This window comes from Stenella coeruleoalba, assembly GCF_951394435.1.
Source record: "Stenella coeruleoalba genome assembly, chromosome: 3".
In the NCBI taxonomy this organism is placed as follows: Eukaryota; Metazoa; Chordata; class Mammalia; order Artiodactyla; family Delphinidae; genus Stenella; species Stenella coeruleoalba.
This window is the reverse complement of record NC_137148.1, coordinates 100,540,753-100,567,875: the sequence shown is the minus strand read 5'-3', so window position 1 is coordinate 100,567,875 and position 27,123 is coordinate 100,540,753. Positions and strand designations below refer to the sequence as shown.

The window sequence follows — 27,123 nt, the reverse complement described above, 5'->3', positions numbered from 1 at the left end:
TTTCTTTCTTTATAAAATAGTAGTGACAGTACTTACTTCATAGGTTTGTTGTGAGTATTTGATGCAATAATATACATAATTTCGCTTGCCACTGATTAGGTGCTCAAATACCTTTGGTTATTACTATCATTATCATTTTCACTCTTGGCTATGCAGGCCACTGTGTCCCTCTCTCTTCTCACTGCTCTTTGTGATTTTTCTAAAGTTCAATTTAAATGGACCACCTCCTCATTCAGAAAAGAACTAATTTTTAGGCACAATTGCCATTGTGACCCATCATTTGGTGCCTGCAGCTGAAGAAAACATTCCAGGCCATATTCCAGTGCCCCCAGCCGTTTCTAGGAATAAGCCTAAGGAACCAGAGCTGGGAGACTGCCCTATCTTTCTCTATGGGAAGCAGACAAGCAGACATATAACAGGAAGGAAAACTTCATCCACCCAGGAACCCAAAAGAACTCAGTTTCCTTTGTTCCCAGGGAGTGATTTCAGGGGCAAAACCTCTGGCTGCAGTTGCTGTCTGAGGCCAGAAATTTCATTCGAAAGTGTTTGAGCTCAGACAAATGTAAATGCCTAGAAGAGGTAATGTTTCTACTGAAACACATTCGGACATAAAACAATACTTATTTACTCATTCTTCACAAAGTAGCAAAATAATATTTACAAAAAATATAACTCATATTGCATCACCTCCCTACATAAAGCCCTCCAATGGCTTCTCACTGCATTTAGAGTAAAATTCAGTCAACAAACTCTTGACCCTGCACTACATGGGCCTGGGAGAAGTGTCCTTGCCTCTCTATCCAGCCTCATCTTGCGCCAATTCTTGCCACTGTATGTTTCTGTTTCCTCAGAGCACCGTCTATTTCTTGCCCCAGAGCCTTGGCACTTGATGCTTCCCAAGGCCTTTGAATGGCTGTGTCCTCCTTCAGATTTCAGTGTGAATAGCACTTACTTAGAGAGACCCATGTATCCCAACTGAACTGGTGTCTACCCTGCCCTCCCTTACTCCTCGTTCTGTCATTTCCATCCTAAAACTTGTCACGAACTATGACCATATTCTTTGTTTATTTACATATTTTCACCTCTCCCCACCCCATCATACACATTAGAATTAAGTTCCAGAAGAGCAAGGATTTTATTATCTTAGTCACTATTGTCTTCTGTATCTCGAACATGTGTTACACATAGTAGATATTCAATGAATGTTGGTTGAATAGAAAAGTGAACATGTTATTATGAGATTTCAGAAAATACTAGCCTCTTACAATAAGGTAGCGGCATTGTAAAAGCAGAGGAGTAGAAGGCCATAAAACTAAAATGCTAAAGTCAAACTTCCTTTTATGTTTTTCTTAATTATTGACCCTGTATATGTTTGTCAGACCATGATAGAATAGGAGCTTTGTGTACAGGTATCTTTGCAGTTGGCACTTTGATGAAAAACACAGTTTCATGGCTCTCTTTTTCTAAATACAACATGTTTGTATGCATTATTAATAATAGCAGAACTTACTATGTGTGCCCAACACTGACATAAGGGCTCTATGTGTATTAAATAGTGTACCTTCACAATAGGCCTATGTGGTAAGAAGCATTATTTCCCCTATTTTACAGATGAGAAAACTGAAGTATAAAAAGTTTCAACTATTACCCAAGGTCATAAAGATTAGAAACAGCAGAGCTGAGATTTCAACCCAGAACCCATGCTCTTCACTTCTGTGATGTACTAATCTTTAGTACTTTGATTAGACCTCTACTTGAAGAACTCTGAGAAACATTTATTTGCTACCATTCAGGTAGATGGCATCTTCTTCCTAATTCATTTCTATAGGTCTAATCAGCTATTTGAGTTACGAAGCCATTGCTTACGTAATGACATTAAGCTTTACTCCAATCAAGAATACAGTACTGCAGAGCTAGCCTCAAGAATTTTACCAGAGCCCTGATTTTGTAGAAAAGTATAAAAATGCCCATTTCCCCATGGGTTACAGAATAATAAGGTTTTTTTCCCCCTTTGTTATCCTTTCAGTTAGTTATTTCAGCATATCACAGCATTAAAACGCTTCCATAGAAAAGGTCACTCTTTCTCTGATCAAAACATTTCTTTGCTGTTCTGTTCCCAGAGGTGCACATGGGAACAACAATCAATAAGAGAAGCTCATGGAACATTTTGGCTTACCTTTGAGAAATTGCCATTAGGCCCACATATTTTGTGGTGGTTTTACAACCAATAATTTCTCTCATAATGGCATTTTCTAATCACTGGGTGAAAATAGCTATAGTTGCAGTAATAGGGCTCCATCAGAATCTTTAGGATCTTTTCCAGAACTTTGACTTTCACATTTTCTTTTCATTTTGACATTTTTTTCATAATGTTATAAAAACGATTTCCGATGTTTCAGACTAAAGGGATAAAACATTTTCCATTATGATATCAGCTGCAAAATAATTAACCATTGTTAACCCATATTTCTTTTTCTATATTTTTTACTTTTTAATGTTTATGCATTTCAACTACATATATGAGGAATGCAGATGAATTTATTATTATAATTCCTCATGACATTGAATAGTGCCTTTCTCTGGGGTTCAAAACCTTGAACACATATAATTTCTACAAGCTTTCTAGCTCACTGATAAATAAAAATAGGTTATAGAATCCTATTTTGAAGTAGAATAAAATAGCAAAGAGTTTTCAAAAGAGAGCTACTGTGGGAATTTATCAGCATTTAAACTGTAGGGTTATTATTATGAAAACCTCCTTAGTAAATGTGACCCTTAGAAGTTCATTCATGAGCTACAATAGATGTGAAAAAAGGCCTATAAATAACATGGGCAAATTTAAAGCAAGAATTGCAGATAAACTCTGAAATAGTACTGTGTGTTGTATGCTCATCCCGTCTACTCATGTATGCCTCCATTGTTGGGTGCTCAGAAATTATCTCTCAGGATGAGGTCTATGTATATATGGTTTGGTCTGAACTCCACTAAGATTTTGTTTTAGGTAAGATTTTAAAATTTTTATTTTAAAAGTTTTTTGAATGGCTTTTTCTCTTTTTTTTTATTATTATTATAATTATAATATTTTGGCCATGCCACATGGCATGTGGGATCTTACTTTCCTGACTAGGGATCAAATCCATGCCCCCTGCAGTGGAAGTGTGGAGTCCTAAGCACTGGACCTCAAGGGAATTCCCTAGGTAAGATTTTTTTTAATGGAATTTTTTATCATGTGAATATTTCATACACACAAAAGAATATATGTAAATCATGTGGCATAGTAATAAAATTATTATTAGCATACCTACTACTCAACTGAAGACCACAAAAATTACTTATACTGTTGTTACTACTAAGGTACTCCTCCCTACACCTATACCATCCTGGAGGTAAATACTTTCTTAGATTTTGTTTTTCCATGGCTTTGAGCTTTATAAAAAAATAGTATCTTACCTGTATATGTATATATTATATAATTTTCTGACTTGTTTTTTTCATACACCATTATGTTGTTAATATTGCTGTTGCATGAAGATAGGATTTATTTAGTTTCATTGCTTTGCAACAATCCATTGTGTGAAAATACTGCAGTTTATTTATTCATTCTCCTGTCAGACACATGGAGAGTTCTCAGTTTTTGTTATTACAAATAGTGCTGCGAAGGTGTTTCTTATACAGTTCTTTCGGTGCACAAAGGCAACAAAGTCTCCATGGTGTATACCTGGGAGTGGAATTGGGTATATACCTGAGTCATGCAGACATTGAATGATAAGAAAGTAACACCAAATTATTTTACAAGGGATTGTACCAATATGCTCTCTCCCGCTGGCAACCCACTTTGCCACCTGGGATACGGGGGTACTGAGGTAACCTGCTTTGTACTTCCTTTGGAACAACTTCACTTTTACACTTTACCCAGATCCTATGGCTAAAAGAAAAATTAAACTTCTCCATGGTGCTACGTCCTGTAATAAGTGAGCCAAGAGAGGAGGCCTTTTAGAGAAATGATATACAGCTAGCCTGTGAATAATCCAGCGTATTACAAAGAAGGCAAGGCCCCTAGACAGCCAGATGCTTGAGCACACCTCAAGATCCCTTACGCAGCAGCTTGGGGTGGAGTGACCAAGCTGAAGTCTTTGAGAAACAAATAGGTGCCCAGGAGAGTGGTGGTGGGTATCTATCTCCTCTTGTTCTTTCTCAGGTAAGAACAGACTGTTAAAGTGGGACAAAAGTCACCCATTAAAATCATAAACGTCCTACCTCCTATGTACCCTGCTTAAATATGTTCAAAACCAAACATGAAATGTGTCTAGGTATCTAACTTATTTTTGTAAATTCTTCTTTCCCTAAGCATACTTGTAGAACTGCATCTTCTCAAGCCAAGAGGCTTATGTTCAGTCCAGTCAAAACTATTAGGACAGAGTTGATACCTTGATTGAAACCAAATTCATTTATGCCCATGTGAAACATGGCAAATAGCAACCCATGATAAATTTTCCTTACCTTAACTGAATGAAAATAGGGTTTTTTGTTGTTTTTTTTTTTTGAGGTACGTGGGCCTCTCACTGTTGTGGCCTCTCCCATTGCGGAGCACAGGCTCCGGACGCGCAGGCTCAGTGGCCATGGCTCACGGGCCCAGCCGCTCCGCGGCATGTGGGGATCTTCCCAGACCGGGGCACGAACCCGTGTCCCCTGCATCGGCCGGCGGACTCTCAACCACTGCGCCACGAGGGAAGCCCGAAAATAGGCTTTTATAAGTGAATTTCTTTGATGTTTCTCACATTTACATCTTGAGGAAATGGAAAGATTTATTATAGGCATGATATTAATTGCCAATCCATAAAAAATATTTTAATAACAGGGGTTGCTACAATGACTGGAAAGGATCGAGAGATAAGAAGGGGTCTGTCAGCCTTCCTTTATGATGAATTCAATTAAAAATAATATAAAATTATTTTTATATTAATGGTATTAGCACCTCCCTGGTGGTCCAGTGGTTAAGAATCCTCCTTCCGATGTAGGGGACGCGAGTTTGATCCCTGGTCAGGGAACTAAGATCCCACATGCCGTGGGGCAACTAAGCCCAGGTGCAGCAACTACTGAGCCCGTGCGTTCTGGAGCCCGCACGCCACAACTAGAGAGAAGCCTGCATGCTGCAACAAAGAGCCTGCATGCCACAACAAAGATCCCGCATGCTGCAACTAAGACCCGATGCAGCTAAATAAATAAATAAATAAATAAATAAATAAATATAGATGGTATTGGTGAAGGTGAAAAAAAAATAAAAGCAAAAATAAACAAAGGGGATCTAATCAAACTTATAAGCTTTTGCCTAGCAAAGAAAACCAACAACAAAATGAAAAGACAATCTACAGAATGGGAAAAAATGTTTGCAAATGATGCAACTGACAAGGGCTTAATTTCCAAAATATACAAACAGCTCATACAACTCAATATCAAGAAAACAAACAATCTAATCAAAAAATGAGAAGACCTAAATAGACAGTTTTCCAAAGAAGACATACAGATGGCCAACAGGCACATGAAAAGACACTCAACGTCGCTAATTATTAGAGAAATGCAAATCAAAATTACAAAGAGGCATCACCTCACACTGGTCAGAATGGCCATCACCAAAAAGTCTACAAATAATAAATGCTGCAGAAGGTGTGGAGAAAAGGGAACCCTCTCACCCCTTTAGTAGGAATGTGAATTGATGCAGCCATTATGGAGAACAATATGGAGGTTCCTTAAAAAACTAAAAATAGAGTTATCATATGATCCAACAATCTCACTCTTGGGCATATACCCAGAAAAGATGAAAAGTCTAATTTGAAAAGATATATGTACCCCAATGTTCATAGCAGAACTATTTACCATAGCCAAGACATGGAAACAACTTAAGTGTCCATTGACAGATGACTGGATAAAGAAGATGTGATGTGTGTATTTTATATATATATATATATATATATATATATATATATATGGTACGTACAATGGAATATTACTCAGCCATAAAAAAGAATGAAACAATGCCGTTTGTAGCAACATGGATGGACCTAGAGATTATCATACTAAGTAAGAAAGATAGACAAATATCATACAATATCACTTATATGTGGAATCTAAAATATGATACACATGAACTTATTTATGAAACAGAAACAGACTCACAGACATTGAAAACAAACTTATGCTTACCAAAGGGAAAGGGGGAGAGGGCTAAATTAAGAGTTTGGGATTAACGGATACACACACTATATATAAAACAGATGAAAAACAAGGACCTACTGTAGAGCACAGGGAACTATACACAGACATTGAAAACAAACTTATGCTTACCAAAGGGAAAGGGGGAGAGGGCTAAATTAAGAGTTTGGGATTAACGGATACACACACTATATATAAAACAGATGAAAAACAAGGACCTACTGTAGAGCACAGGGAACTATACTCAATATCTTGTAATAACCTAATAACCTATAAAGGAAAAGTATATATATACACACACACAACTGAATCACTTTGCTGTATATCTGAAACTAACACACATTGTAAATCAACTATATTTCAATTTTTAAAAAAGATGGTATTGGTGGAAATTTAAAGAAATTTAGATAAATCTACAGGAATGGTGTGAGTTTTTGGACCAAAAAGTCTGAATTATCTGATTTAGTGGATTTCCCAAGATGGATAGAATCCAGAACTTCCCCACCCCTTTGAACACCTATCAGGAGATTTCATATGAACTTGAGGACTGAAGTTTTCAGTTGTAACTCTAACTCTCATGACTATTTAGCTGGAGTATTTGCCATCTCTCTTGTCATTTCTCAAAATGCTTGTACATGGTAGACACTCAATATACATTGGTGGAAATAATAAATGAATGTAGTCAACTGCTCCACCCTTATTCTGCTACTACCATGATCTATGATGGAATGTTAAAGAAAAAGACAGTGAGAAATTGTCTGTCAACATTTTATACACAGTCTATTCTGGGGTTTCACAAATCAAACTTACATGAATCTAATAATAGTGAAAACAACAAAAATAACAGTAGGCATCTATTTAGTGCCTATGAATGTTCTAGGTACTGGGTTAGACACCTCATATGCAATCTTTATAACTGGCTTACAATAGCAATCTGATTATTTCCATTTTATAGATGAGTAAACTGAGTCTCAAGAGGAAAATGACAAGAGACAGCTATGAAATCCAGATCCAATTCACTGTGCTGCACTGCCTCCCATGAAAAACATTAAAAAATCATTTCCAATGCTGTGTTTATAATTGAATTTTAAAGGTAATTTTTGAAAAGTTAAAGACATGCTTTTGGTTCAAAGCAAAGACTATTTCATACATTTTATAGATTACATGGAGCTTCTAAAAGCGAAGGAGGTCATTCTGAAATGAATAGACATCAGAAATAAACATTAAGTTGCATTTATTGCCAGAATACATGGAAAAACCCAGACTACTTAGGGAATTTAGGGTACTTAGTCTCCTTACACTACGGCCATGGGCTGCTAAAAACTGCACTGTCTGTATAAGCCATCTCTGAAATATGTTTAAATTATTTTGTCCATTGTCTGCGCTGGAATAGAGTTATGCTGTCTGTCTGACCACTCACAGCTCTCTGTGTGGAGCAGGGAATTTTGTCCATTGCAAGGATTCAGTAAACCATTGGTTTAAGGACTCAGTGCTCATCCAACTACTTCATGAGGTTTTCCCTCATTGAAAACGACACAACCAAGCACAACGTCCTACAGTTCTCCTTTTATTACCCACCTTTACCATTCATGTATTCTTTTCTCTTTTTAAAACGTAGTTAATCCCTTACTGGTTTAACTAACTTTTTTGATATTGATTCTTCCTGAGGCAAGGCTGATTTTTGTCAGAATGTAAGCAGCTGGAGGTTCTGCGCGGTTCAGCTCTGACTGGGGCAGATTCTGTAGAGATAATTGCTTAACACTATAAACACTTTCTGAGATTTAACAGACATCGGCTCTTACCTTTATACCATAGGACCACATACCCCAAAATTCGAGACATTAGTACCGCCCCCCATTTGGTTCCATGCCCTATATCTGGGACAAATAAATGGCAAAGTAAAGGACAGATATAGGGTAATTCTATATTGCAGCAAAATTTAGCTTGCTATCTTGAAAATAGTCATACTATTTTGGGATTTTACAGTAAACAAAATTCAGACAGCAGACCAGAGGGGCCATTTACGAGTTATAAAATTGCCTGGGTGAGATAAGGCAACTCATAAATGATTCAGTGAAGTGCACAGAATAAATCTTACTTCTCATACACATGAATTCAAGGAAGAGTCTGTGATGTTCTTAGCCGCTGATAATGTAAGAGAGGAACACATGTCGCATTAAGAACCTGACATGGCATTAGAGTGCTATAAAATGTTCAATTAAACGTGGCAACTGCAGGACAAATGGTACCCAGGATACAGTTCTTTGTTTGCCTTTAAGAACTTTAATGTGTCTTATTTATTGAGGGCAAAGAACATAAGGATAGTAAAGTGACAGACTCTAACCCATCTGAAAATATTTGTGTTAGTGTCAAGACAAATAATAAATGGGGCTGCCTCAGGATCTTAGCTTTTTCAAAAGATGGACAGAGTTGCATTTGGTGGATTGCACCTTATGGAATTAGAGCCGACTTAAGGAAAACTGTTCCAGCATCTGTCTTCTTTCAAGCAGATTGTCAAGAGGGAAAAGTACTGGGGAGGAGGGGGTAATGGAGTAGGGGACGGAAGAAGAGCGAGAGTGGTGGGTGGGGGAGGAGAGAAGCAAGCAGGGACATCTTGCATGTTTTAAACCCTCAAGATAAGCTGTCGCTTAGAACCTTGACAGCTCCAGAACTTGACACACACAAGCGCTCTCTGGGGGACCTTTCTTGCTGCTCTGTGGGCAGATCACGGCCACTGAGCTGTGACGCCCCGGCACTTGCCTGACCTGATATAATGGGCAGCTATTTACTGCAAACAAGGTAGATGGAAGAACATAGGCTTAAATGATGCTCTGGTGTAAGCAGGAATCCACTGGGATCCCTTGCAAGCCAGTCAATCTTCTGTTTTTTTTCTCCTTCCCCCTCCCCGCCCCAACCTTTCTTCTAGGCTGGGACTATTTATTTCTTTCCCTCAGGACCAAACCACAGATGCCTGACTCTGAGCAATGCTTGTCTTCCATCCAACCCCCTCTTCCTCCCATTCAAGATCAATAGAGTGGGTTAAAGAAGCAAACGCATGACAATAAATAAAAAAGAAAACAAAGTTTGGATACGACCACTTCCAACTGACTGGGCTTGTTTTTTATCTATTACTGAGGAAGGAAAAAAAAAACAAAACAAGAACAGCCCCAGGAGGCCTCCTGGTTAGGCTGTCAGATCGCTTCAATGAGAAACCCAATCAAACTTGATTTGTGAAAAGTGTCAAAAGCTGTAGTGAATCATGCAAGCTGAAGCCTCCTCATGCGTGTTTCTGAAGCTTGTGGATGTTTATTTCTGCTGCATCTAAGAACACACATTTGCACTCTACGTTTTCTGATCAACGGGAACAGTCAAAATGGGAAGCCTTGGGAAGTGAATTCCAGTGAATGCACAATGGGGGGACTGGCAGCGTTTGCTTCTATCTCCCAGACCTAAGCCCATCGCAGTAGAGGAAATTATCTAAAAAGTCTTCCTTCCATGGCATCTTGCTTTTCAAAGAGCCAAAGGGATTTTATCTCTTTTATTGAATTTATTTCCTGTTAAGTGAGGTAAGACAGGCAGGTACACAGAAATCTGAGGCTCAGCGATGTTGGGCTTAACTTGTCAAGGCTATGGTGTCAGTAGCACAATGGTGTCCACATTTTCCGGCTTCCAAAATTGGTCTGTTTCTCCCATGAACTTAAAAAAGAGAAGGCAAATCCTCTTCTTGAATCTTCTAAAGATTTAAGTGACACAAATAGGTTGAAAAACCCTTAGTTTGGTCTGATTACCCCACCTCCCCTACAGACGCCATGTATACCCTCCTGTCTGTGAATTTCTTTACATAATATAAGAAGCTCAAACCAAGAGGCTCTGTACCCTGGATCTCTGCCACGCATGGAAGCCAGGTTCCTATTGGAAACTGATTCTGTTTTTTTTCTTGTTAAGTAAAGCCTACATTAGCTAGAGAGGAGAGAGACATTCTATAATTTTATTATCGATTATAATAGCTGAGTTGAACCTTTACTTTCTATGTGAAGTATAAGGCCATACCTGCTTCTCAAACAATTTCACAAACCAAGAAGGGTCATCTTGTAACTCTGCTGACTCTCCTGATTCATTCTCTTAGATACTTGTACACAACTTTCCTGTCACTTGATAATTATTTACAATAAAGTGGAACAAGGGTGAAACAGACACTTGAAAATGCACAGACAACCTCCACCTTCAGTTCAGTTGATCCTTTCCAACTCATCTTTCCCCAGAACTATTTACTGGCCGGGAAATTGCTTTGCCTCAGTCTAATCCACTGTTCCTTCTGGAGAGTGTGGGCATCAGTGCAGGCCAGAGGCAGGGGATTGAACAGGTTTTTCTTTCCTTTTCTTTCTTTTTTCTTTTGAAAATTTCTCTGTACCTGATTTCTTCCTGCAACCTTCAGCTGAGCTCTTGGAAGGCTGATCCTGGTTTTGCACATTATGAGCACAATAGTCAATTTTATTCCTTTTTTTAGGCTGCCAAGAGTGATCTCATGTTCTGGGCTACTTTCATATTTTCAAAGAAATTATTTCCAAGACTCTCATTCTCATATCTTCTCTGAGAAACTCCACTCTTGGCCGTGAGTGTGTTCTGTCAGTGGACTGAACAGAGTACATTTTCATAGCTACAGTTTCACCCTGGAGAAACGGAATAAAGGAGACACTGTTTGGGCTCCTTTATAGGAAAGGAAATGGGGGGTTTTGTTATCCCCACCCATAACTAAAACTTGTTAAGCAATTATGTTTTCAATTAGAATGGTAACTCAATGAGGAACACTGCATGTGTTACTTAAAAATGTACAGTTTGGGGCCACTTTCTTCTCTTCTGACCAAAAAGATCATCATTCCTCAACCCTGCCATGAGAACGATATTTGTTACTTAGTTACCAACAGCTGGTAGATGAAGCAGGACTCCTGGGTGCATGTGGCATCCTGTCTTCATACCGTCTTTGCAATACGTGTGTGTGATTTGTTTCATAGACTATACACACTGAAGTAGGAAATGAGCAGGATCTGAAGGTGGAATTTGGAGTTCACAGTGCTCTCCGACGTGCCACAATGTGTCCCACGTGTATCAGCTTCCCCGCGCTCACCACCTTGCATTCTTTTACAAATGTGGTGGATATTTTTTTCAGTTAGTTATAAAGCAGGTTGCCCTCACCCTGAGCATTATTGGTGTTTTAAACTAGGTGATTCTTCATTGGAGAGGGCTGTCCTGTGCATTGGAGGACATTTAGCAGCATATTTGGCCCCTGCTTGCTGGATGCCCCTACCGCCCCAAGATATGACTGTCAAAAATGTCTCCAGACATTGCCAAATGTCCCCCAGGGGGCAAAACTGCCCTCAGTTGGGAAACACTGAGGTAAAGTAATATATGACGTGTATTTAAGGTCCCCTCTTCCCAGTAGATTGGCATCCTGAGTCTCATTTACAAGAAGTTCTGAAGCCACTGCGTAAGCCATAGAGGTGGGCTGCTCAGGTCTCCCTCCCAGAGGGAACCTTCTGGGAGGAGTCTCCAGCTGCCACAGCAGTCAGGCTGAGGCCATGCTTTCCTCATGCTGCTCTCAGCTAATGACTCAACACAGCCAGAGCACTAGAGCTGGGACATTTCTGTCCAAAATGGAACCCTTCCGATGAGCAATATTTATTCCGGCTCCCTGTGGCCTGGCTGGAACTTCCTCAGAGCTGCACTGTAAGCTGAGGCTCTTGGTACCTAATCCTCCTTCCTTCTGCCTCTCCGTTCCCAGCTGTCATGACCTAGAGATCTCACAGCCTTTACCTGCTTCTTCTCCCCTCTATATTTCACAGGCATTTTACCAATAAATTTCTTGCATTTCTACTTTGGTCTTGGATCTACTTCCTGGATTACCTGACCTGATGCACCAGCCATCATGTACATGCAATCCTGGCTTTACTGCTGTTCCTCAAACACTCTGAAACTGTATCTACAGTAGCGCCTTCACAAAAGTGGTTGTTTCTTTATGAAATGTGCTTTTCACAGCTCTTTGCATAGCTGGTTCCACGATTCAGGTCTCAGATTAAATGTTACGTCCTTAGTGAAGCCTTTTCTGACACACAGCCTAGAACGGCCTCCAGGCAGTGTCCCTCACATCACCCACTTTGATGTTCTCCATAGAATTTTTAGTTGACTTTTTTGTATGTATCTGTTTCCCTCCTTTAGAATAAGCTCTTTGTGGACAGGGAGCATGCGTGCTGCTCAACATTGCACTTCTGATGTCTACAACAACTGAAAAATGGGAAGAAACTAGACTCCAAAGCTCAGGCTCTCAGCCCCCTCCACCTACAAAATTTGTTTTGAAATAATGATTTCAAACTGGTTGGTTCTCCCTGGCTTAGAGGAGATTCCCAGCTTGTTTCTTTGCCAAAGATTTAGATTTGGTGGTAGATGAATCATAAACTTATTGAGAATCCAAATTATCTCACAGCACTGGACAAAAGGGATGCATAAAACACAATTCCTGCCAGCACGTACACAGGAATTAAGGAGTGTGCAGCAAAAGCCAATGAAACAACAAGTGGGCAACTTCAGCCATGATGCTGGAAGGAGGGGAAGCGGAGAGGGGTATTTGAGGGACAGGGTACCCAGCAAGTAAAGAACCAACCCCTGATGGGTAGAGCACCTTCGCACAGCATCCAGACCATAAATATTTATTATTTTGTGACAAGCTATGCGGAAACTGATAAATGGATGGCTTTTGGCATGTGCAGGGACCTGGGACAGGCATATCTGCAGAACCTCAGAGGAGCCACGATTCTGATTTTTCTCCCCCTTTATGGATTAGCGTGATTTTTATAGCAGTAGTGAGGAGTCACGGCTAATTAGATGAAGACTTCATAATAGAGTCTGAACGTTGATTAATAACAAATAGAAAGGTATAGAAATTTTAGTTGTTATAAGGAAGTGACTATTTTGATGTGACTTAACAAGAATCAGCACATCATGGGCTGGCCTGAAACAGAGAAGAGGACGGCAGATGATCTGGGTAAAAACTAGAGACAGAAGGGGACTCACAGCATTTCCCAACAGCCATACCTGAGGGAAGTTGAAATTGACATAACTGCCTTGATGTTATACCTATTTATTATCTGTGTCCATTTTATATACATGTATGTACACATATGTGGCCAACAGCATGAAGGAGAAGTGACAGGGTCCAAGCCACGCCCAGGCCTTGTTCTCTTAGGACTCCCGCCTTCACCAGGTGAATAAGCCCTCCAGCCTTGCTAGAGCTTGACAGCCCTCATGCCAGAGACCAAGCAGCCAGTTGTTCCAACCAGGGCCACAGAGATGTGAGAGAGCCCGGCTAATATCATCAGATCCATCTGCCTATCCCACAATAGACTGTTCTGAGTCCAGCTGAGATCAGCCTAGCCTGGCTCAGATCAGCAGAACCATTCCCCTGACCTGCAGACTTGTGAACAATGGTAAATGGTTGTTGTTTAAGTCACTAAATTTGGGGGTGATTTGTTACACAGCAATAGATAACAATTTGCTATTCATGTGTATACTTACAATCTCGTTGGGGAGGTCAAATGAACACACTAAACCACAATTCTGACTAGAAAGGAGAAAAGAGTCAGCTGTGGTAGTAAAAGGACATACCAAAGAGAAAGGGATTTGGGGTGGACCTTAGCATCCATGCAGGCTCTAATTGAGCAGGAAGATATGGGTGAAGCCATTCCAGGCAGAGGAAAAACACATGTCAATGTGTGAAGAAGAGAATGAGAGCATAATGTGGGTAGTGGACAAGACAGGCCTTCCCTGTAATTGGTGGCTTCAGGAGAACACCCTAGTGGAGTGTAAGGTGGGGTGTGTGTGTGTGTGTGTGTGTATAGGGGAACAAAGGACACTTGACCAATCATATATAAAACCATGTGGGGTTTTTTGCCAAAAGTATAGTGTAGATTTAATCTCTGTTGATGCTGGATTCTGATAATTGAGTCTTTTAAAATGTCTTATCAAGGGGACTTGTGAAGTGTCAGTTCTGTGCTCACCAGTTGGAGGGTGTGTAGGAGCTCAGGCCCAGCTCAGCATGCTCTCTCTCAAGGGCAGACATGGTTCCTTGTGCCAGAAGCATCTCTACCATGAGGATTAAATTCATATTCAGTTTTGTTCCAGTATCTAATTGTAAGTCAGAGACACTTTGATGTCTTTACGTTTTGCTCTTCTGTAAGAATTCAGAGGTGAAAGTGGGCAAGGGGCTGCTGGTGCTAACGAGCATCTTCTCTACAAGGTCCTTGGACCGTCCACCGAATCTGCTTTTCTGTCACTGCTGTTGCCACAGCCAAGGTGCCAGCAATGAGTGATGGCCAAGGCTTGTTCCTTTGCCAATGGACCCTCTCTAGAAAGACTGTGGTAGCAAGAACTTTTAAAAAATCTAATTTTTACATCACTTAAAAAAAGTATTTTGCTCTCTAATGGTATTGTGCACACAATCCAAGATGGCTCCGTGTTACTGCAGTATAATCCCACTGCTCCAGCAAATTCCTTCATTGTCAAATCATCTGAATCTTTCTCCAAGTTGAAGTTGGTGCAGAGAGTCAATGCTGTCCAATAACAAACATTCATTTAACTCCAGACATAAATAGGAAGAGCTGATACATGACTATCCAGGCTTCTCATAGCCACAGAGAGCCTACCCAGCTCCTCTCACCCTATTTACTTGCTCTGCCTCTTACTGCAGCAAGAGATTTTAGGAATCTGTGCAAGAGGCAGTCACCAGACTTTTGCCACTATTTTGATAACCTATTACCACTAGTCTGAGATCTCAAAAATAAAAATGGCAAAAGGTTAATAAGGAGGTGAGTTTGGTGGAGGAGGACAGTATACCTGCGTGGTATCTGGATTTTAAAGCTGTTTGTCGCAGGTCGTCGTAGCCCCATCTAACCCACCTGGAGCTCACCTCCTCCCATGCTCCGGGCTGCTCTCTGTGTATCAGCCACTCTGGCTTATTGGAGTTCCTAGAACTGCATTAGTCCCTCTTGCCATGTGCAGATAGATGACTGACTTGTTCTCCCTTTCCTCTCTGCCCTCCCTGCCCTTCGTGTGTCAGTAACTCAGTTTTTCAGATCTCAGTTCAGTCATTACTTCCTTAGTGAAGACTTCCCTGAACTTTTAGTTATAAACCTAACAGTCCCATTTATCTCTCATTCAGAGCATGTGCTATATTCCACATTTATTTGGGTTTATCATCTGATTAATGCCTGTCTCTCATATTAGACTAAATAACCCAGGAGGGCAGAGATGCCATTTTTTTTCTCATTGTTACATCTCCATTGTCTGCAACATAGCAGGTGCTCAATAAATATGTATTGAGTGAATGAATTGAGGATTTTCTCTAAGAGCATGAGATACCCAGTGACTAGACCTTCTAAAGATTTCTCCTGTATACTTGCCATGACTATCTACTGATGCCGAAAAGTATAGTATGGGTAGATGAATTTGTTCTGGAAAATGGAGTTTCACTATTTGCTCAGGATGTATTGTGGAAATTCTTCTGTGATGAGGTTTATAAAGTGCTTTCTTGAGCTATTTATGGAACAAAATCAAGTCTGGGCTTTCACCTTCCTTGAACTGTGCATTTAGCTACTGATTTTTCCCTGGAGGATTTGGATAATGGACATTTTTCTTTAATCTTTACTCCAGCCCTCCCTCAACATTTCCTAATATTGAATGATGCAATTCAGAATTTAAATGCCAAACAATAGAAATTATGGACAGCACTCGATGAGTGAACTTCATAAACTAATGACATTAAATGCTTTTAATTAAAGGAGTTTTCTTAGTGTGATTGAAAACACATTTGCACTGTGAATTTAGGATAAATGCAAACAACTCAAGGTGATTTAAACATTAGAGATGATCCAAAGAAGACTCAAGATGCTATGGCACAACTGTGGATACCTCAAGTGACCACAGATTTTATTCTTGCAAGCGTCGGGAGACTTGAGCAGACAAAAAATGGACTCCTTCCTCTATCCTCCCCTTTTAAGTATTCAAGGTCTTCTTTGAATAGCTCTATCCATGAGTAGTCAAAGTCATTTCAGCCCTGGCACTGTCTTGCTAAGCCGTGTGGCTTCCTCTAACACATCACTGCCACTGACTCTGACTGAGAAATGAGCATCCCCAAACCTCTAGCTCCCCTAGTCTGAATCACCCTAGCCCCAGCACCAGTAGCCTTCCCTCAGTCTTTTGTCCTGGCGCTTAAGCAGTTAGGACATTAAGAAAACTCTGAGAAATCATTTGTAGCTCTGAGCAAATGATTAAAAAACTGGGGCAGAACCTCTTTAAAGACCACAGGTCTAGGGGAGTAGATGTGAAGTTCAACGTCTTTGAACTAAATGCCCATCTCCAGTGTGGCCTTGGTACCCTTATGTAACCGACCAATGCCCTCCCCTCTCAGGTGCATATGGCGGGTAAGCTGCTGCCTTATTTCTTCTTTTGTTCTATCTGGCTGCTCTCCACTCCTCGTACAAACAAGTGCTTATGCTAATAGCGAGATACAGCCCAACCTTAAAAAAGGGTGTAGTGATCAGTATCCATCATCTTTTCAAGTGCCTTGTCACTACATCAATTAATACAATTGAGCAAAAAATGTCACGGGCCCTGTGGAAAAACCTTTTCACAGCCTTTCAGGGGGAAGTTTACTTGCAGCTTTTTTCCCTTGCATTAGCTCCTGTCATCTACAAAACAACAGAACCCAGTGGTGTCAATTATATTTGATTGACTGAGTAAAGCACACACACAAATAAGCGAAAACAATGGACACAAAAATCTATAGATGACTCCCCTTGTCAGGGAGAATGCTTGTCTTCTCCATTTTCATGCGGCACGGTGTCCTGCTGCTCCTGGCTTAAATGTTTCCTTCAGCCCCCAAACTATCACCAATTAAGTTAGCACGGTCTTCAAAGGTGTCAAAGGACTCCCTAGGCAATCGGCTCTAACTGCTGTTCAATAAATGAGGTCTAATTTATCAGTTTAACTTCACTTCTAAAAACCTAATGCTTCACAGTGCTGGGCGCTATTTACCTAGACTGAGGCTCAGCCAGAGCCGGCAGCACGGGCGAAAGTTACGGCACGTCTCCTAATGACTGCACATTTTGTTGGGTGCATATTCTTTTCCCCTTTTCCTAATTTCAATGTGCACTTTCCAACTCTGGACTTTTTTTGCACTTATCACCTTGCACACACACACACATGAGAAATCCCCATGGGCCAACATCAATCCCGAGTCTGGACTATCTTTGGTGCCGACAGTTAATAATGGGGGAGGAGAAGCAGAACCCTTCTTTCTTTTTTATGTTCTGCCCTTGTGTTGTCACTCTGTAGAGACTCACAGTTTTAAAAACTCCAGGAGGTTAACTTTGGCAGCAGAACAGGAAATGAATGTATGGGCTCTTGTTCCTAAGTAAATCAAACAGGTACAGATTTGGGACTGTTTAAGTAGAAAGTCTTATGAATAAACGGGCCAGAAATTTTCATTAACAGCTCATGAGTGAAAATCATTCAGATCCATTGATGAGACGAAGAAAGCGGTGATTTCAAGCTCAAACATACCAATCACATTAGAATTGTTCATATTTACTTTATCTGAATATCAAATAAAGACAATGAGCAAGATAGATTAAAAATATTTCTTGCTGGGTTTGGACATGGACTTAGATGGAGACTGAATGGGTATATATGTACATATAGCCTTGTGAAATATGAGATTATCTGCAGAGTAAGGATACATATAAAAGTTGGGCTGAGGTGAATGGGCAGTACCATGTATTATATAAAGAAAGTGTGCCTGAGTATATGATGACTGTGGAGGTATTTTCATTTTAATGGGAAGACATGGTATTTGCAAATACTCCTAAATTTGCAGCTCTATCCCAGGCAAGGGGTAACTGGAATTTGGATAAAAATCACATTTGTAAGCAAATTTATGTCATTCTGGAGACTCAACATTTTCCACAATCCTTCTTAAAGACACACTGCACATGATATGTAACTGCGGGCGATATTTTATTATTAATAGGCTTTCTCTGGTGCCTCTGTGAGCACATTAACTTTGCCCTAATCCACCCGAGGAATCCATTTGCCTAGAGGAAAATTAAGATTTGGTTACAGAAAGAAAGCTTGTAGAAATAACACATTCTTTAGATCCAGACATGTACTATAGAATTTTATAGTAGGAATAATAACCATATAAACTAGGCTTGGGATGGTATTTTACGGATTCCTTTGTTTCCCCTTTAGCATATCAAAAGCCAGAAGTAACCAGCTCACAGAGTTCTCTGGGGGTATAGACATCCCATAATATTGTTATAGTATACATAGAAGACAAGGAAAAGTTCCTGTCTCTCTCCAACTGCCCTCACTTTCCAACTTCAGTACCACACTATGTGGAATTGATTGTTCCAACATGTAAAGACTCCCATCACCACCTACCACCTCCAATTTCTCTTGCTCTTACTGTCAAGATCAGGGAGTGTGAGGCTTTTACTTTCCATTTGCTTTATGTATGGTAGACCCTTAGCTTGTTAATTTATCCATATCAGGGATATTTTATTTGATAGAGAAACACAGACTGTAGAGTCAAACAGATCTGTGTTTGCGTCCATACTCTGCCAAGTGTTAGCTGTGAAACACTGAACCTGTTTGTTCAACTGGAAATGGGTATAATACTATCCCATAGAGTTGTTTTGAGAGTAGAATCAACTTACGTAATGGGCTTAACCCAGGAACTGATACTTTTCCCTGCTCAAAAATATTTGATGGCTTCTCCTTCACCCAAAGGAAGAAGTCCCAAAACATTAACATGGGTGGTCTAGCCCCTGTCCACGGCTCCAGTGCCATCTGCCTGCCTCACCTCACAAAACGAAATTCCAAGCTAGACCTTACAATTTTGTAATTGACATTTCCATAAAACATAAGTAAAAGCAAAGTAAAAAGAATTGTTGAGAGCTTAGTCTGACTGAAATCTGGCATTCTATCTACGAAAGTAGTCACTATTGTTATCCTGCCCAGTAAAGCCTTACGTTGTGTGTCTGCATGCCTGTCTATACCAAGGTCTAGCTTTCAAACATCTCACAGTTAATTAAGAATGAGCAAGGAGGGGGAGGGATAAATTAGGAGTCTGGGATTAACAGATACACACTACTACGTATAAAACAGAAACAACAAGGACCTACTGTAGAGTACAGGAAACTATACTCAATATCTTATAATAACCTATAACAGAAAAGAATCTGAAAACGAATACATATATAACTAAATCACTTTGCTGTGCACCTGAAACTAACACAACACTGTAAATCAACTATACTTCAATAAAAACTTGTTTTGAAAAAAAAAGGATGTTAAGCGTATTCTTTCTTTTTATTGACCAATAACTTTTTTATATTTGTGTATTATCTTCTGTGAAGTGACTGTTAAAGTCTTTTATTCATTTTTCTATTGAGTTGTCTACTTTTTTATACTGATTTGTTGAAGATCTTTATATAGTCTTTTTTTAACATCTTTATTGGATTATAACTGCTTTACAATGGTGCGTTAGTTTCTGCTTTATAACAAAGTGAATCACCTATACATATATATATATATATCTCCCCATATCTCTTCCCTCTTGCATCTCCCTCCCACCCTCCCTATCCCACCCCTCTATGTGGTCACAAAGTACTGAGCTGATCTCCCTGAGCTATGTGGCTGCTTCCCACTAGCTATCGATTTTACATTTAGTAGTGTATATATGTCCAAGTGTACTCTTTCTTAAAAAGGAAGAGTGATCTAAGGAAGGGTTAGCAAAATATGAAATCTATTATATTTGTATGTTTGATCCAGTGTACAACATTAGTTTTGTACAATAACAGTGGTACATAAAATTACTTTTTATTTTATGATGAATTTCTGAAACATTTTATGTTGTCATTTTGAAAAAAAAACTGAACTGCAAGCATATTGAACTTCCCACCGGTCTCTGAATGTAACAGGCAGTGTCATGCTTCCATTCCTTTGCTGTTCTAACCCTTCTGCCTGAAAGATCCTTTGAGTATTGCCTTTATAAACCTGTGGCCTCCCCAAGACAGAACTGACCCTCCTCCTTGAGAGCGTTCCTGTAGCCCACAAATGCTCCACAGAACTTGATCACATTCCTTTTGTTTACATGCCTTGCTCTTGCAGGTCGTAAACTCTTCGAGGGCAGGGACACTGTTTTACTCATCTTTATATCATGAGTACACAATATCCTACACATAGTAGGTTTTTAGTAAATGTTAAGTGAAAACTTGTCATTCCGCATAGAGCAAACAGAAACAGAATATAGTAAGTTCTCAGTTAATATTTGATTGACAGGCGGATAACCCGTTTTCATTAAACTTGAAACCGAGCTGATTATGTAATCAAGAGATATAATCAGACAAATTTTAACACCTCAAATTTCAATTTTTTTTTTTTTTTCTGGTTGCACCGCGTGGCTTGTGGGATCTTAGTTCTTCCACCAGGGATCGAACCTGGGCACCCTGCAGTGGAAGCGTGGAGTTCTAACCACTGGACCGCCAGGGAATTCCCTCAATTTCTTAATATTTACCCATTATCAGTATTTCAAGGATATGTACTTCACTCCTCCATAGATTAAGTAGTACTATTTGAGTAAATTCTTACAGGAAATTGTTAACCAAATATGTTTTTCATTTAGAATTTTAACTTAGTATCAACATTAATAATGTTTGGTGCTATATTTCTCTATATCCTGAACTGTATATATGTATAAACTGACTACTACTTAGCATTGGACTATGAGTTGCAAAGCACGATTTTCATGTCTTTCTTGAATGACTTGAGATTATGTCTTGTATTTCATAAAAGGGAGAGCATCTAACAGATGGCATTTTAAACAAATAGCTGTCCTCTGAATGTTCTGCACATTTAACAGCGTGTTCCTGCTGCAAGGCTAGTGAGGCCCAGCTATAAATAATCCTCTTGGAGATAGTTTGGAGGGGGTCCATGTTGGCATGAGGAATTTTTGCAGGCAGGCAGCAGGGCCCCAAGCAACAGCTCAGCTTTAAGGTTGAGGCTCCATCCTTTTTTGATTGAAGAATTGGGCAGGGTCCTGGAGGGACTCAGAACTGTACAGATTTTCAGGAAAAGACACTAGCCCAGAAGGATATGACTAGGACTAACTTATAAGAATCGACTTGGAAGCTATCAAAGATGGAGAGAGAGAGAGCAGAGCTTCCTAACCTTTAATGCGCCTACAAATACTGTGGGGCTGTTGTTAAAATGCAGATTCTGGGCTTCCCTGGTGGTGCAGTGGTTGGGAGTCCGCCTGCCGATGCAGGGGACGCGGGTTCGTGCCCTGGTCTGGGGGGATCCCACGTGCCGCGGAGCGGCTGGGCCCGTGAGCCATGGCCACTGGGTCTGCGCGTCCGGAGCCTGTGTTTCGCGGAGGGAGAGGCCACAGCAGTGAGAGGCCCACCTACCGCAAAAAAAAAAAAAAAAAAAAAAAAAAATGCAGATTCTGATTCAGTAATGGGTGAGTGCTACCAATCATGCGGGTGATGCCAATGCTCCTTTGAGGAGCAAGAAAATAGATGCTTCAGGTTGGGGAAACCTGATTTACTCACTTGCCTTAATTCCTAAGGCTAATCAGAAAGTCAGAGACTCTGCTGAGAATCCTCAGTAAAACAGACTTGTGCCAGTTCTAGGCTTGCTCCGGGTCCTGTAATCTTTTTCTGATGGAAAGAGTACGTGTCAGTGGAAGAGAGAATTTGCTGCAGGTTCTTTTTGGGGTTTTTTTTGCTAGTACGTTGCACTATAGGTGGAGCTTTTTCAAAACACAGATTCTCCTAGACCAGGAATCAGAATACATAGGGGAGAATATACATGTTTGTTGATATATAGTTCCACCCATAACTCTGATCATCAGCTAGATTGTGCCAGAAGCCCCCTCTGAGTGGAGACAGCTGGAGCTGATTGTTTGGTCTCTGCGCTGGGGGGAAACGATGTGGGCAAGAGAGTGAAGGGGAGCTTGGTGCTGTTGTTTTGATCTTGTACTTCTACTTTATGCACACTGCCATTTCATGCCTGCAAAAGGATCATTAACGCTTGGATTTAATTGTGTTTTAAGAATTAGTATTTCCTGTTTTAGTTCCCTTTAGCCCTGGTTGGTGTGTGTATGTGCCCCTACGTGCGTGCTATAACCTCACCTGTGCTCGATTTCGAGTCCTAGCAACAAGATACCAGAAGCTTCTGATTTATAGCTCAAGTGAGCAGTCTGAAAACTTAGAACTTACCTCACCAGAACTCTTAAAGACGAAACCACTGACCCAAAGAAGTCCCAGGCAAAAGCGTGATGTGTCTTGTTTGCTTCTTACCCGCTATTTACTCCCATTTAGTCCGGAGGCTGATTTCCTGGGTCATAATTGAGGTCTAATTGAATAAAGAAAAAAAGCCCATTACTCTGAGGGAGCAGGTTATGTGAATTGAGGATAAGTTGGGATCCAGGAGGCATTTTCTCTGGACTTCTTATGAAGCTATTACTCAATTTTTCACATTAAAAGACATCCCCTAGACAGAATCAGCAGAGACAGGATAGGACGAAGAAAAATGACACTGTAGTTCTCTAAGAAAACAAAACCAATTCCAAATGCTGCCCATCAGCTCAAGCCATTCATCTTCTCTGTGCTTCATGTCATCTTATTTTATTTCAATCGAAAATCCATGGGCAGGGATATACCTTTTGAATGATCTGGATAGCACTGTAGATCCAATTGCTGTTCAGTGATTCTAAACTTGGAAACTCTAAATAAAACTGAAGGAAAAGGAACTTCCAAAAGGGAATTAGGAGAAGTTTTACCAGATGCTTACTGAAGCAAATAGAAATAGTAGAAAAAGAAGTAGAAGTTGAGGGACTTCCCTGGTGGTACAGTGGTTAAGAATCCACCTACCAATGCAGGGGACACGGGTTCGAGCCCTGGTCCGAGAAGATCCCACATGCTGCGGAGGAACTAAGCCCATGCGTCACAACTACTAAGCCTGCGCTCTGGGGCCCGCCAGTCACAACTACTGAGCCCAGGCACCACAACTACTAAAGCCCGTGCGCCTAGAGCCCATGCTCCACAAGAGAAGCCACCGCAAAGAGATGCCCACACACTGCAACAAAGAATAGCCCCCGCTCTCCGCAACTAGAGAAAGCCCGAAGACCCCATGCAGCCAAAAATAACTAAATTTAAAAAAAGTAGAAATTGAATTACTAGCTCAAGATATTTATATTTTTAATCAAAAACGTGATATATTTCCGATATTACATTTTAGTGCTTCAGTTGGAATTCAGGTGAAAAGAATTAAAAACAGGATATGTAAAATCCATATTTATCAATCAAATAAATTGAAGAGAATCTCTACTCAGTTTTCTCATCTTTAAAATGAGAACTGTAAGTGTAGTTTCAAGAATTAAGCCGGGTATAAATAGCACTTAGCATGGTACCTGGTTCAGAATATGGGCTCAGTAACTGTTAGCTATTATCAAAACTATTTAAAAGGATTGCCTCAGTGCACAAAAATAATTAACAAAAGATTAAATTGTGAACCTTTTCAGTATTATAAAGTATAACTATGCAAAATTAGACATATTCTTACATCTTTAGGACCTAGGGAGCTAAGTTGTAAATCTGCAGGCAATTATTCATTCTTAACTCATATTTTGAGCACGTTATTTCATGAAGTTTCTACTCAAAATTCATTGTGTCTATCTAATGTAATGCCTGGTGAGTGAATGAGATTAAGAAACTTAGACTAAACATACAGTGAGATAAAGACAAGGAAAGGAGTATGCTAAGAGGATCATTGAGAAAGGGCAACTTACTCAAATATTTCTTACAGTAGAGAAAACTTAGAGAAGTAAAGTCTTGACAGGAAGAAAACTTACAGGCTGAAGAATCAGCATGTGGAAAATGCAAATGCATGAAATGCACCATGCACTCCAGGAAGCAAAGTATCTGAGCATGGCGAAGGCGAGGCTGCATGTGGGGTAACACGGGAGAAGTAGGGAGCACTGGGATTCCTCAACAAAGTAAAGGCATTTGATCCCTTTCAATCATAAACATGACATCCTCAGATTTGTATTTTAATAAGATCACCCTGGTGGCAGTATGCAGGATGGGTTGGTGGTGTCAGTCTCTGGTACAAGCACCTAACAATTATATATGTGTGAATTGCTCTGCATCTGTATTGTGGCTCAATACAAAAGAATCAGAATGAAGGTTTCCAAGTTGATTCTTCAGCACTATACCCAAGGGCATGTAGATAATCTAACTGAATTCATCTGCAGACAAATACCTGATGTCTGGGTGGACTTTGAGGAAATTCTTACCCAATAACTTCTATTCTCTGAGAACGAGGCATCAAGGTCATTTATTGAGTGAAGCAGGTAGAGTTTGGGTTCTTGTCTCAGGGTTTAAAAATCTGCCAAGGTCACTGAATTAATCACACCAGGAAATTGTGCTATTATCCGTGGTAACATAGAATTACTGAGGATTTCAGTGACCTGGGCATCAGGGTTATTCTTCGGTTCTCTGAGGACAACCTGAACCCTAAGGCTTTTAGGTGCACCCTGGGCGTTTCCCAACCCTGAAGTCTTTACTGCCTGGAATTGAAAATGCAAAGTGCCCAAGGAACCTATTCTTCCCTTCAGAATTAAGTTGAATCATATGAAACTGCTGATTTTGACAGACTTTTTACTTCAAAACTGACAGGTTTATATGGTTCAAACTAATAACGTTTCACATATATTGAGAGAGTTTCAAATATTTTGAAAAATGAATTTAGAGGCAAATTCACAGAAAGAGAGAGTTACAGACAATATTCTCAGCCAGAAAACGTGCGGGTTTCTGAGTTTCCAGTGTCCCCTCTCATTCTGAGGCTGTTGAAGATGTTTCTACTGACAAAGATTGTCACCTCGACCAAACTCTAATCAGGCTCTTCTGAGCTCTTTCAACTAGGCCTCGATTTTGGACTTCCATGTTCCTCTCTGCATTGTCCACTTTTAGCAAGAACCCTGCTAAATTAGTCGAGGCAGCCTCACCATTTCGATATCTGATCACCCCGCATCTCTGAACCTGATCCCCATCCCTCCCACCCCCGCCAGGTGACGTCTGATCACCCTGGCCTACCTTCAGCAAGAATTCTGCTAGGTCAATTTGCCCAGAATCCCTCCTCACCCCTGATGTTTTCTGAGTAATTTTCCATCCACTGGCTCCCACTCCCACCTTGACTATAAATCCCCACTTTTCCTTGTGGTATTCAGAGTGGAGCCTAATCTCTGTCCTGCTGCAACACCCCATTGCAGTGGTCCCTACACCTACGGCAACAATCCCCCGACTAAAGTCAGCCTTACCGTTCTTTAAGAAGTGCCACGAATAATTTTTCTTTAACCTGCGAACCGTGAGGAAGTGCAACCCGGCCCAGCCAGAAGCTGCGGCGACCCTCACGGAAAATTACGCGCTCCTGGTGTAATGGGGCGGGGCGAGCGCGCCCTCCCTTAGCACGCAGCCGTAATTGCTAGACCCTTAGCGCAATGCTTAGAGGTTCCGCTCTGTGGTCAGGCTCATAGTGGTCCTCCCAGCAGAGAGAGCAGAGAGAGGAGGATCAGGTGGATCTCTGCCTTCTGCCTGGGGTCCTCCAGGCCCTTCCGCCTTGGGCTGGTGCGTGAGCTTGGGGGCCGGGCGCAGGCTGAGGGGCTGTGTCTCGCAGGGCTCCAGAGCCCTCGCCGCGGCTGCCCACTGACCCGGCGCAGGCCTTGAAGCGGCAGTGAGCCTCTCCCCCATCGCCGCCTCCGAGACCTAATGGCCGCGGCAGTCTCCATGGGTCGCAGTCCTCGGGACCCGGCCCCGTTTGGGCGGCCTGAGGAGCCTGAGGGCCGGCTGGGTCCCGGGCACCTGGCTCCCTCAGTGGTGACGGCTGGGTGGGGTCTGGGGACCTGGTCCTGGGGGTGGGAGAACCCAGGCTGGGTGCTGGACGAACACTCCCGGACAGGTTAACGGTCCAGCCCAGGGACCCCCTCCTCTTAGCCAGAGTCTGGACCTGGAGCCTTGGGACCTTGCCCTTTCGTGTCAGAACAGAGAATAACATTTGTTTGGTGGAGATTTACAGGAACATTGTGACCTGAACTCAAGAAAAACAAAATGGATCTGACACCCAGAAGTTTGCAACAACTAACCACGCCCCTCCCTTACCTTTCCTATAAAAGGGCTTTGCTGAAAGCTTTTGGGGAGTTCGGGGATTCTAAGGCATGAGCCCCCCCTCTCCTTGCATGGCCATGCAATAAACCTTTCTCTGCTTCAAACTCCGAAGTTTTGGAATTGTTTGGTCTCACTGTGCATCAGGCACATGGACTTGCATACCACTGGTTAATTGCTCCCTGCTGTTGACTATTACTGACCCTCCTCAATTATCTGTGAGCTCAAAACCAGGGCTCCTGCCTGCCCTCAGCTGGACTCTCTCAGGCCTGTGTGTAAAGCTCTAATTTTTGTCAGAATCAAGGCCGAATCCATTCTGCCTCTGATTTCTGTTTCCTCAGTTGCCTGCAAGCCTCTCAGGTCATCTGTCATTCCCCAAACTCTTGACCTCTCACATGTCTGCCCTCCCTCCCCGTACAGCCACATCTCTCTCCCCTGCTCCCTCCCAAACCCTTCCAGGGGGCTCTTGGGAACTCCCTCTCAGATCAGCCCCTTTTCAAGTGGATGGGCAAGTCAGTCTGAATCAGGACGGATGTAGTTTTAAGCAACCTCTCTGTGGCTGTAATTCCAAGCCGTGCTTCCCAACCAGAAATTGTTGTAGAGTTTTTAGAATTTTAGCATGTTCTAGAATTTCAATTTC

At 41.2% G+C, this 27,123-nt stretch overlaps 1 long non-coding RNA gene across 1 annotated transcript in view; it reads right to left on the bottom strand.

Annotated features, from left to right (window-relative positions):
- The window catches only part of LOC307183871, a 59,122-nt gene extending 33,375 nt beyond the window's left edge, over positions 1–25,747 (bottom strand). The window contains exons 1-2 of the long non-coding RNA XR_013827629.1: positions 25,643–25,747; positions 22,542–22,677 (exon numbers count right to left, since the gene is read on the bottom strand). This is a non-coding gene — a long non-coding RNA (uncharacterized lncRNA). The remainder of the gene's footprint in view (positions 1–22,541; positions 22,678–25,642) is intronic.
- Between the last annotated feature and the right edge of the window lie 1,376 nt (positions 25,748–27,123).